Consider the following 12,294-nt stretch of genomic DNA (forward strand, 5'->3'; position numbering starts at 1 on the left):
TACGTTCTCCCCGTGACCTGCGTGGGTTTTCTCCGAGATCTTCGGTTTCCTCCCACACTCCAAAGACGTACAGGTGTGTAGGTTAATTGGCTGGACAAATGTAAAAATTGTCCCTAGTGGGTGTAGGATAATGTTAATGTGCGGGGATCGCTGGGCGGCGCGGACCCGGTGGGCCGAAGGGCCTGTTTCTGTGCTGTATCTCTAAATCTAACTGAAGTCGGCAGTTATGGGAGCTTCTGGCAAAGAAACCTTGGTGAGACTGTGTACGGCACGTTGCAAACCTGGCAGCCACACCACCTCTTTGGCGGTAGACACAAAATGCTGGAGTAACTCAGCGGGTCAGGCAGCATCTCTGGAGAGAAGGAATGGGTGACGCTTTGGGTCTCGACCCGAAACACCACCCATTCTTTCTCTCTGGAGATGCTGCCTGACCCGCTGAGTTACTCCAGCATTTTGTGTCTACCTTTGATTTAAACCAGCATCTGCAGTTATCTTCATGCACTTTGCACTTTGGCGGGGCTGTTCCCATTCAGCGCGTTGCTTTGCCCATACCTTGTCCTTGATCTGATTCCTGAACCTGCAGCTGGAGAATATTCTGCTTTGTGCCCATGAAAAGCAGGTTTAGCTTTAGGTTGATTATTGTCTCGTGCACTGAAGTACAGTAAAAAGCTTTGTTTTACTTGTGCAGGAAGGAACTGCAGATGCTGGTTTAAACCGAAGATAGACACAAAATGCTGGAGTAGCTCAGCGGGACAGGCAGCATCTCTGGAGAGAAGGAATGTCTGACGTTTCGGGTCGAGACTCTTCTTCAGACTGTCAGGAAAAACAGGCCAGTGAACATTTCCACAGGACACAGGGTCTCGCCCCAAAAATCACCCATTCCTTCTATCCAGAGATGCTGCCTGTCCCACTGAGTTACTCTAACATTTTGTGTCTATCTTAGTTTTGTTTTACGTTATCCATTCAAATCAGATAATACTATACATAAATTAATGAAGCCAAACTCAATTACAATAGATAGAGCAAAGTGAAAGTTACAGAGTGCAGGATACAGTTCTCTACATAGTAGCACACCAGTTACATAGACATAATCTAATGTCCGCAATGAGGGAGTGGTGAATCGGACAGGACCTTAACTTGTGGATGGACAGTTCAGAAGCCTGCTAATAGAGGTGAGGAAGCTGTTCCTGAGTCTGGCACGCTTTCAAACGTCTGTATCTTCTGCCCAACGGGATCAAGGAGAAGAAGGAATGAATGGGCTGGGACAAATCTTTGATTATGTCGGCTGCTTTCTGGGAAAACTGAGGAATAGATGGAGTCAATGGCGGGAAGTCTGGTCCGTGTCATGGGTTGGGCTGCATCCACAACTCTCGGCAATTTCTTGTGGTCCTAGGCAGAGCTGTTCCCAAACCCTGCTGTGATGCAGCCCAACAGTATGCTTTCTATAATGAGTCACCTGCCACAGGGTACCCACTCATTCCTACCACCACAGTATGTACATGGCTGATACAGTTCAGTGTTAGCTCAGCATGGTGTTAGATTGTATGATGGTAAATTCATTGGTTGTTTTGGGAGGGTAGTGATACTTCCCCTTTTCTGAGATAAGTTCATCAGTTGTAGGAGCAGAATTAGGCCATTCGGCCCATCAGGTCTGCTCGCTATTCAATCATGGCTGACCTACCTCTCCCTCCTAACCCCATTCTCCTGCATTCTCCCCATAACGCCTGACACCCGTACTAATCAAGAATCGATCAATCTCCACAATTGTTAAAAATATCCATTGACGACCTCCACAACCTCCTGAGGCAATGAATTCCACAGCTATCACAAACATTATATGTCAGTTAGCCGTCCAATCCGTAATATTCCTGCATGCAAGGGAAACTCATTCTCTTACAAATGTTAAGTTACATCTAGAAATGACCAATGGACCTCTGACTTTGAAGAATAGATGGAGTGAATGGTGGGATGTTTGGGCTGGGTGATGGTCAGAGCTACATCTACAACTCTCCGCAACTTTAAAGTTTGACCAGGGCAGCACAGTGGCACTGTGGTAGAGTTGCTGCCTTACAGCTCCAGAGACTAGAGTTTGATGCTGACTACAGGTGCTGTCTGTGCGGAGTTTGTACGTTCTCCCCGTGACCATATGGGTTTTCTCCGGGTCCTCTGGTTTCCTCCCACATTCCTAAGACAATGGAAGTTTCTAGTTTAATTGAGCTCTGTAAAATTGCCCCTAGTGTGTAGTGTCTAGGTGATCATTGGTCGGCGCGGACTCAGTGGGCCAAAGGGCCTGTTTCCATGCTGTGTCTCTAAACTAAACTAAACTAAACTAAACTAAACTAAACTAAACTAAACTAAACTAAACTAAACTAAACTAAACTAAACTAAACTAAACTAAACTAAACTAAACTAAACTAAACTAAACTAAACTAAACATAACATAATTGTTGCACATTGATATCCTGGACCTGAGAAGAATACTTTGAAAACCGCCATTAATGTTTCATCATATTTGTCTTGGGCAGTTTACAACCTAGTGGTATGAATATTGATTTCTCTAACTTCAAGTAACCCTTGCATCCCCTTTCTCCCTGTCCCTCCCCCACCCCGGTCATCGTACTAGTTTCACTGTCGTACTGCTAAGTTTCACTGTTTTGTATTAAAGTTACCACCTTTCCCACAACTAACAATGCACCATTATGGGCTCCACCTTTCCTTGATCATCGTTGCTTGCTTTGACCTGTCTTTTTGCATATCTTTCATTAATTTGTCCCATGTGCCTTTTCATATCTCTCGGTTCGCTCTCCCCTGACTCTCAGTTTGAAGAAGGGCCTCGACCCGAAACATCACCGATTCCTTTTCTCCAGAGATGCCACCTGTCCCGCTGGGTTACTCCATCTTTTCATGTCCATCTTCGGTGTAAACCAGCATCTGCAGTTCCTTCCGACACATCGTTTCCTCTAGATTCGATAAGTTCGCAATGATGTGCCCTCCACATTAAATCACATTCAGCAACTGCAGAAATTGTTCTGGAGCAAGAACTGTTATTGCAGTTTGTCTCAGCTGATGTACAGAAAGGAAGAGGAAGTGCTCTGAAGCACATACGGTTAAATGTGGTGAATCTGGCCAGCCCGACGGATAATTGACCTCTGAACATCCCTTTACCATCCCAGCCCCACAAGCTATCAGGCATAGGATGACAAAGGGAAGTCCATGAGCCACATGGCCTCGCCCAGCGTTTGCAATATCGACGCAACGATTCAGCAGCCATCTTGAACAAAGGAGAAACATTTAGCCGGGTAGAATTACATCTGTTAAAGCAAAAAGAATTCCCGCAACACATCAAAGCCAACTCATAACATTTTACAATTGTAAATCTTTATAAGAAATGCTACTAAAACATTACTATTGTACCATTTAAGAAACATTTAGACAGGTACATGGATCGGCACCAAATGCTGGAGTAGCTCAGCTGGACAGGCAGCATCTCTGGAGGGAGGGAATGGGTGACGTTTCGGGTCAACACCCTTCTTTAGTACAGGTTTAGAGAGATATGGGACAAATGCTGGCAGGTGGGACTAAGGCCAGTACAGTAGGAAAACTAGCAGTAGAATTGCTGCCTTACAGCGCCAGAGACCTGGGTTTGATCCTGACCACAGGTGTTGCCTGTTTGTAAGTTCTCCCCGAGACCGTGTGGGTTTTCACGTCCACTTGTATTTATACATAATCCATATCCCTCTATTCCCTGCACTTCCATGAGTCTATCTAAAAGCCTCTTAAACGCCACTATTGTATCTGCCTCCACCACCCCTGGTCATGTGGTCCAGGCCCCCACCACAGTCTGTGTATAAAACATCCCACCACACATTAAACTTTAAACTGTAAACGCCTTGCAGCGCCAAAAACCCGATTTGACCCTGACTACAGGTGCTGTCTGTACGGAGTTTGCACGTTCTCCCCGTGACCATGTGGGTTTCCTACGGGTGCTCCGGTTTCCTCCCACACTCCAAAGATGTACAGGTTTGTAGGTTAATTGGCTTCGGTAAAAATTGAAAGTTGTCTTCAGTATTTAGGATAGTGTTAGTGTACGGGGATCACTGGTCGGCATGGACTCGGTGGGCCGAAGGGCCTGTTTCCACACTGTATCTCTAAACTAAACCAGACTAGGTGTGTAGATGGCACATGTTGGTAGGTGTGTGCAAGTTGGGCTGAAGGGCCTGTTTCTATGCTGTATGAAAAGTTGTGAAAGAAGCAATGTGAATGCAAATCTCTCTTTGTTTTTAGTTTTAGTTTTAGAGATACAGCAGTTTTAGAGTAACAGGCCCTTCAGCCCACCAGTCCGCATTGACCACGATGCCCCGAACACTAGTTCTAGTTTAGTTTTGTTTTTGAACTGAGATGCAGTGAAAAGGTTTTTTGTTGCTACCTATCCAGTCTGTGTAAAGACTATACATCATTATAATCAAGCCTGCCATTGTGGACAGATATAGGATAAAGGGAATAATGTTTAGTGCAAAATAAAGTCCAGAAAAGTTTGATTAAGAGTCCAAGAGTCACCAATAATACTATCCTACGCACTCTGGGCAATGTGCAGAATCAAATTAACCTACAAACCTGCACGTCTTTGGGATGTGGGGGGAAACTGGAGCACCCGGAGAAAACCCACGTGGTCACAGGGAGAATGTGCAAACCCTGCAGACAGAACCTGCAGTCGGTATCGAACCTGCCTCTCTGGTGTTTTAAGTCAACAGCTCTACCGCTACAACACTGTGCCAACTTCTTTCCACGAGGACTTTGTCCCTCTATATTTGAGACGTTCACATTCCTACATCATTCATGCATATTGTGCTGATGTTTAATAATTTGGTCAGCATGTGTTATGCAATAAAAACAGAGAATGTCCAGCAGTTCAGGTAACATCTGAGGAGAAAGGAAAAGAGCATGTTTCAAGTCAATGATCTTTCATCTGATCTAAACTTTAGACTTTAGAGATACAGCACAGAAACAGACACCGAGTCAGTGCCGACCAGCGATCACCCCGTACACTATCCTACACACACTAGTGAAAACCCAAGTGGTCACTGGGAGAACGTACAAACTCCGTACAGACAGCACGCATACTCAGGATCGAACCAGGCTCCCTCGCCCTGTAAGGCAGCAACTCTATCGCTGTGCCACTGTGCTGCCCTAAAGAGGGTGCCTCTTTGGAGGACAAATGTCCTATCTAATGAAGAACCGAGACATCCAAATCAAAACCTTCCCTGTTGGGATCTCTCATCCACCCTCAGCCAAGAGTGGAGAAAACATTCCTCTCAACCAGGGAAGGGAGGCAGAATAATCAAATGTTTTGTAGCACCTCACTTGCTACGTAGCATTGCAATTGGCACGGCGGCACGGTGGCACAGCGGTAGAGTTGCCACCTTAAAGCACCAGAAACCCAGGTGCAATCCTGACCACTGATGGTCTCTGTACACCGTTTGTATGTTCACCCCGTGGCCGCATGAGTTTTCCCCGGGTGCTCCGGTTTCCTCTCACACTCCAAAGACGTACAGGTTTGTAGTTTAATTGACTTCAGTAAAGATTATAAGTTGCCCCTCGTGTGTGTAGGATAGTGCTAGTATACGGGAATCGCTGGTAGGCATGGACTCGGTGGGACGAAAGGCCCATTTCTGCGCTGTATCTCTAATCTAAACTAAACTAAAATGGCTGGCCGCCAACCTCACCTTCCAAGTAATAAATACAAAGTGCTGCTTATTAGGTTTAACCAAGTTATCTACGTTATAATTATACTTACTCATTTCTTTCTATATCCTCATTTTCAGGCTTAACATGTTTATTCACTTCACCTGTCAATGGTCATAATGTTTCTCAGTGATTTCCATTCAATTGAACCCACAATGCATATAGTCAATGCCAGACACTAAACTGTGTTAATATTTGTTGGGAAATTTGCTCTTGTTTCCCAGTCGGCCGTTGAGATTTTGTTGACATTTAGCAAGAATCATCCTGAGGCACAAAAGAAAAAAAATGGGCGTTTCTTGTTTAGAAAATGCATTCTAACAATGTGTCAAGCTTCACCCCTCTGCTTAACGGGTCGGACTGCTCTGCTGCCAAGTAAATGGAGCAACAGGTTGTCGTGTTGCCTGAAGATGTGCAAAAGGAATCCTCAGGGACAACATACAAAACATTATGACCTGATGAGCCAAAACATTATGACCACCTGCCTAATATGCTGTTGGTCCTCCGTGTGCAGCCCCATACGCAGCAGGGTGCGATGCACTGTGCATTGTGACACATTCCTCCCATGACCACCATTAAAATTTTCTGTGACGTAGTAGACCTTCTGTCGGTTCGGACCGGGCGAGATAGCCTTCGTTGCCCTCGCGCATCGATGAGCCTTGGGCACCCAAGGTATGCGGTTTGTCCCTCCTCAGACCACTGTCAGTAGGTACTCACCACAGCTGACCGGAAGCACCCCACAAGCCTTGCCCTTTCAGAGATGCTCTGACCCAATCATCTGGCCATAACAACTTGGCCCTTGTCAAAGTCGCTCAGGTCTTTGCTCAAGTCTTTACTCCTGCCCATTTCTCCTGCATCCAACACATCAACTTCAAGAACTGACTGTTCACTTGCTGCCTAATATATCCCACCCCTTGACAGGTGCCATTGTAACAAGATAATCAATGTTATTCACTTCACCTGTCGGTGGTCATAATGTTATGGCTGATCGGTGTACATTGCACAGAATCACTCAGGGTAGGGGAATCAAAAACCAGAGGACATGGGTTTAAGGTGAGGCGGGAAAGGAACCTGAGGGGCAACTTTGTCACACAGAGGGTGGTGCGTATTTGGAATGAGCTGCCAGAGGACATGGTTGAGGCAGGAACTGTAACAGCATTTAAAGGATGGATATGAAAGGTTTCGAGGGATAGGGGCCAAACGTGGGTAAATGGGACAAGCTGAGAAAGGGGACCTTGTTTGGAATAGACGAGTCAGACTGAAGAAGGGCCCTGACCAGAAATGTCACCTATCCATGTTCTCCAGAGATGCTGTCTGACCCACTGAGTTATTCCAGCACGTTGTGTCTTTTTTTGCAAACCAGCATCTGCAGTTCCTTGCTTCTCCATTACACATAAATTAAAGTTGTTTCTGATGTAACTCAGAATGGTTTACACTGTAATGATGGACTGCTGGGGAAGTTCACCAATGAATTAATCCCAGCCAGGAATCTGTACCTTGTAACAGGAAGACCGGAGAAAATTAACAGAGGATAATTTTAAAATTGTATCAGGTCAGGTTTGGTTTAGTTTAGAGATACAGCACGGAAACAAGCCCTTTCGGCCCACTGGGTCCGTGCTGACCAGCGATTCCCACACATTAACACCATCTTCCACCCACTAGGGACAATTTTTACATTTACCAACTCAATTAACCTACATACCTGTACATCTTTGGAGAATGGGAGGAAACTGAAGATCTCAGAGAAAACCCACGCAGGTCACGGGGAGAACGTACAAACTCCATGCATTCAGCACCCATAGTCGGGATGGAACCCGGGTCTCCGGCGCTGCATTCACAGTAAGGCAGCAACTCTACTGCTGCGCCACCGTGCCGCCACTGTGCACCACTGTACACGTCAAAGGCTGAAACAGAAATTTTGACTGTTACATAAATTCATAAATTATAGGAGCAGAATTTGGCCATTCGGCCCTTCAAGTCGACTCCGCCATTCAATCATAGTTGAGCTATCTTTCCCTTTCAACCCCCTTCTCCCCATAACCCCTGACACCCGTACTAATCAAGAATCTATTAATCTCCACCTTAAAAATATCTATTAACTTGGCCTCCGCAGCCGTCTGTGGCAATGAATTCCACAGATTCATCGCCCCCTGACTAAAGAAATTTCTCCTCATCTCCTTTCATAAGGTACGTGCTTTTAGTCTGATGTTATGGCCCGTGGTCCTAGACTCCCCCACAAGTGGAAACATTCTCCCCACATCCACTCTATCCAGATCGCTCACTATTCGGTAAGTTTGAATAAGGTCCCTCCTCTGCAGGTTTCTGCAGTTTTAGAATCAATATTTAATGCATGGTTCCAATCCCATCTATCAATGTGCATATATGCACTTGCTTCCTGCATCAACCCAACATAAGTAGAATAACACTTTCTCTATTCTCACCGTTGCAATACATTTGGTACTGATTTGACTGATGTAGTACAAAGACAATAATAAGATACATTTGTACCGCAGGAAGTTCAATCGACAGAAAATGTCCCCCATTTAGGGCCCTGTGTCACAACGGTAGATCTACTGCCTTCATTTCATGTTTCATGTATCTTATGTTTTTTGACTGTTTATTTCCCTCCTGGGATAAATAAAGTTCTATCGTATCGTATCGTTACAGTGTCAGAGACCCAGGTTCGATCCTGATCTTGGATGCTGTCTGTGTGGAGTTTGCACGTTCTCCCTGTGACCATGTGGACTTCCTCCGCATGCTCTAGTTTCCTCCCACATCCAAAAGCCGTGTAGGTTTGCAAGTTAATTGACTTCTATACATTGTATACATTAGAGGTGATCATTGGTTGGCGTGGACTCAGTGGGCCAAAAGGCCTGTTTCCATGCTGTATCTCTAAGCTAAACTAAACTCATCTAAACTAAACAAAACGTCTTCCTATACATAACAGAATTACCTACTAAAAATTTGAGGAAAACCGGAGTTGATGTGACCCGTATCAGATTGAGATCGCTGTCTCCTACATGTACAAACATTGTTAGTCACAATGTGGGCAGCCACTGTGATGCTCCCTCTGTTCTTTCTGTTCCAGGAGCACAGAGAGCTATTCAGGTCAAACGTCTTGTTATAATAACTTTTACTTGGATGTGGGTGGAGGGAGTGGCAAAAGAGAAAGAGAGAGAGAAAGAGAGAGACAGAGAGAGAGAGGGACAGAGAGAGAGACAGAGACAGAGACAGAGAGAGAGAGAGAGAGACAGAGTCAGAGAGAGAGAGAGAGAGAGAGAGAGAGAGAGAGAGAGAGAGAGAGAGAGAGAGAGAGAGAGTGAGAGGGAGAGGGGGAGGGGAGAGAGAAAGAGAAAGAAAGAGAGAGAGAGAGGGTGTAGAAAGAGAGAGAGGGAGAGAGGGAGCGAGGGAGAGGGGAGAAAAAGGGAAAGAAAAAAAGAGGGAGAGAGAGAGAGAGAGTGAGTGTGGGGAGAGAGAGAGGGAAAGGGGAGGGAGGGAGAGGGAGGAAAGGGAGGGAGGGGGAAGGGGAGGAAGAGAGAAAGAGAGGGGGAGAGAGGGGGAGAGAGGGAGAGAGAGAAAGTGAGAGAAGTTTAAGAAGTCCAAAATGGATCTGCAGGAGTTCAATTAAAAAAAGGACACTGGAGTAAAGTGCTGGAGTAGCTCAGCGGGTCAGGCAGCATCTCTGGAGAACATGGATAGGTGACATTTCAGATCGGGACCCTTCTTCAGACTGATTGTTGGGGATGGGAGGAGAGCAAGCTGGAAGAGAGGCAGGACAAAGCATGGGAGGTGATAGGTGGACACAGGTGAGGGGAGGCTTTGATAGGCAGATGGGTGGAACAAAGTCCAGAGAAGGTGTGAGACAGAAGGATTGAAGAATTACAAATTGTGAAGCCAGAGGAAGGAATGTGGGAGGACGGGGAAGAGGGGGGAGGGGAGAATTGGATGCAAATCCAAATGAGGCTCAGGGTAAGGGCGGGGGAAGGGGAGGGGGGTTGGGGGAGTAGGGGAGGGGATGTTAGAGGTTAATTATAATTGGAGAATTCAATGTTCATAATGTGGGTTTGTAAGCTACCAAGTGGAATTAATGTCCAGTTTAACCATTAAGACAGCAGCATGAAGATAGACACAAAATGTTGGAGTAACTCAGCGTGTCAGGCAGCATCTCTGGAGAAAAAGGATGGGTGATGTTTTGGGTCAGGACCTTTCTTCAGACCTTCAAGAAGAAGGGTCCCAAGCCGAAACGTCACCCATCCTTTTTCTCCAGAGATGCTGCCTGACCAGCTGAATTACTCCAGCACTCTGTGTCTATCTGCGGTATATACCAGCACTTGCAGTTCCTTTCTGCACACAAGATAGGAGTCTGTTTTACTGGTCTCTAGATATTTGTGCAGTGAATATCCTGCTATTATGTTCGCTTTGCATTCCACCAATCTGCACCATTGTCTGGGATCATGTACAGGCCTGAAACAGGGGCTCTCTCCTCAGCCAGACACATTTACAATCAGTCAATAGAAATTGTTAATCAAATCAACGTATGAATAGAACATTTACTGCTGTTAATCAAGTTTTGATTATCATTGGCAACTTGTTATGTTGTAAGATGTAAACTGCTCCTTGCTACTGATTACCTCCGACAGTTGACCACAAAATCTCCCCACAATATACTTTTCACACAATGGTTTGATAAAGATAAAAGTGGCAGCAGAAAACATGGAACATTTGGAAAAGGCCCACAAGGGAATAGTCAGCGCCGATCATTGATAAAGTGTAGCACTGTTTCTTGACATTCAAAACAAACCATGTCTCCATGTAGAAACAAAGAACTGCAGGTGCTGGTTTACACCACAAATGGACAGAGTGCTGGAGTAACTCAGCAGGTCAGGCAGCATCTATGGAGAAAAAGGATGGGTGACGTTTCGGGTCGGGACTCTTCATCAGACAGGTCACGACCTGAAACGTCACCCATCCTTTTTCTCCAGAGGTGCTGCCTGACCCGCAGAGTTACCTAGTTACTCCAGCACTTTGTGTCTATCGTTATTCTACCCGTTAACCAGTTATCTGTTAACAGGTTGCTTGTTCCCTGGTCCTGATATTTCCTCATATCCCGGGTCAGGCAGCAGCTCCGGAGATAAAGGATAGGTAACGTTTCGGGTCAGGACCCTTCTTCAGACCATTTGTTATAAGGGATAGGATGGAATCGAGGTATGCGGAGATGAGTTCAGTGGGGCAGGAGTAGGGGGAAGCAATGGGTCTTCCAGGGCAGTTCTATGTGGATTTTCGGGAGAGGTGCGGGGCTGGGGAAACGATAAGGTTGGAGGCTGGGGCAATCACCAGACCATGTATCCAGGTAGGAAAATAACTGCAGATGCTGGTACGAATCCAGGTAGTCATTAAGGTGTGCCATTATTTTAGTCTAGAAACATATTAATTTCTCTATTGCACAGTTAAACTGTTCTAATTTTGCACCAAGCGAGCACTTTCATACCTTTAGCTTGCACTGTCATTCTCTCACCCTATTTTCTGCAGAAACAATGCTGCTGATTCATGTTTTACACCAGTACCTCACAATGAGATTTCATTCCTCGATCTCCCACATTCCTTCCTTTCGCTGAGCAGAGAGACTGAAAAAAGAAAGTGAAGCAAGATTAATCAAGCAAGTACAGTAATATTTGAACAGCCTAATTCATGCCCAGACATAACATTCAGAAAAAAGGCACTCATTAAAAACACCTCGCTCAGAGAAACCTCAAGAAACAATCTTGAATTTTCATATTTTATTGTTTCCTTTTATTCCTTTTCCCTCCATTCCTCTCTTCCCTTGTCTTTATCTCTCTATTTTCCAATCCCCAATGCACTCTGTTCACTCTCCGACCCGTTTTCACGTTCCCTCTCCCCGGTCCATTATTCTCGCACAAACCCACACAAAAACACAGACAACCTTTTTCCTAAATCAGATGCCCCACTTAACTGACGACCGATTGAAAGCAGTGCTCTTATACCAGCTCCGTTCATGTGATTAGCATGTGAAGAAAAACCTTAACAGTTCCAATTAATTTGGGATCTCATGACTTGGTAGATGTCCGTCTTAAGACTTATCCCATGATCCAGAAGAAGCCAAACAAATTCATCAATAGAACCTTTCTCCTTCACTTCATGGCAGTTTAATCTTCAAGCTTCTCATGACCCATTGATTATTTTATGATTTTTGCTCTGCTGCAATTCTGTTGCAGTCTTCTTTTACAATTTAATTAATCAATATCCTAACTGTAACATGCAGCACACATTTGTTTATACTTGTATGTGTGTGTAACTTTATTGTATAGGCTCCCTGCAACAATAAAACACATTGATCAACATCAACATTTTGCATTTGCTTAATTTTGTAAACTAACTTTAAAAATGTCAACTTAAAGGACATTGGCTTGACATAGAGTTGAAAATAAGTATGATTTCTGTTCTGTTGTTTTGCTTGATTTTACATATTAAGTAGCTCCTCAAATAAAACTATTCTTTCTGCAAACAAAAATGGTGTGTTAAAGAATGCATTCAAAA

General features: G+C 44.9%; 1 long non-coding RNA gene across 1 annotated transcript; it reads right to left on the minus strand.

Moving 5' to 3' along the window:
• Positions 1-4,359: 4,359 nt before the first annotated feature.
• On the minus strand, positions 4,360-11,365 carry LOC144607302 (uncharacterized). The gene is made up of 3 exons (XR_013549091.1): positions 11,304-11,365; positions 7,442-7,643; positions 4,360-4,920 (listed from the first exon to the last, which is right to left on the minus strand). It is a non-coding gene; the product is annotated as an uncharacterized LOC144607302 (long non-coding RNA).
• Positions 11,366-12,294: the final 929 nt, after the last annotated feature.

This window comes from Rhinoraja longicauda, chromosome 28, assembly GCF_053455715.1.
Source record: "Rhinoraja longicauda isolate Sanriku21f chromosome 28, sRhiLon1.1, whole genome shotgun sequence".
NCBI classification, from domain to species: domain Eukaryota; kingdom Metazoa; phylum Chordata; class Chondrichthyes; order Rajiformes; family Arhynchobatidae; genus Rhinoraja; species Rhinoraja longicauda.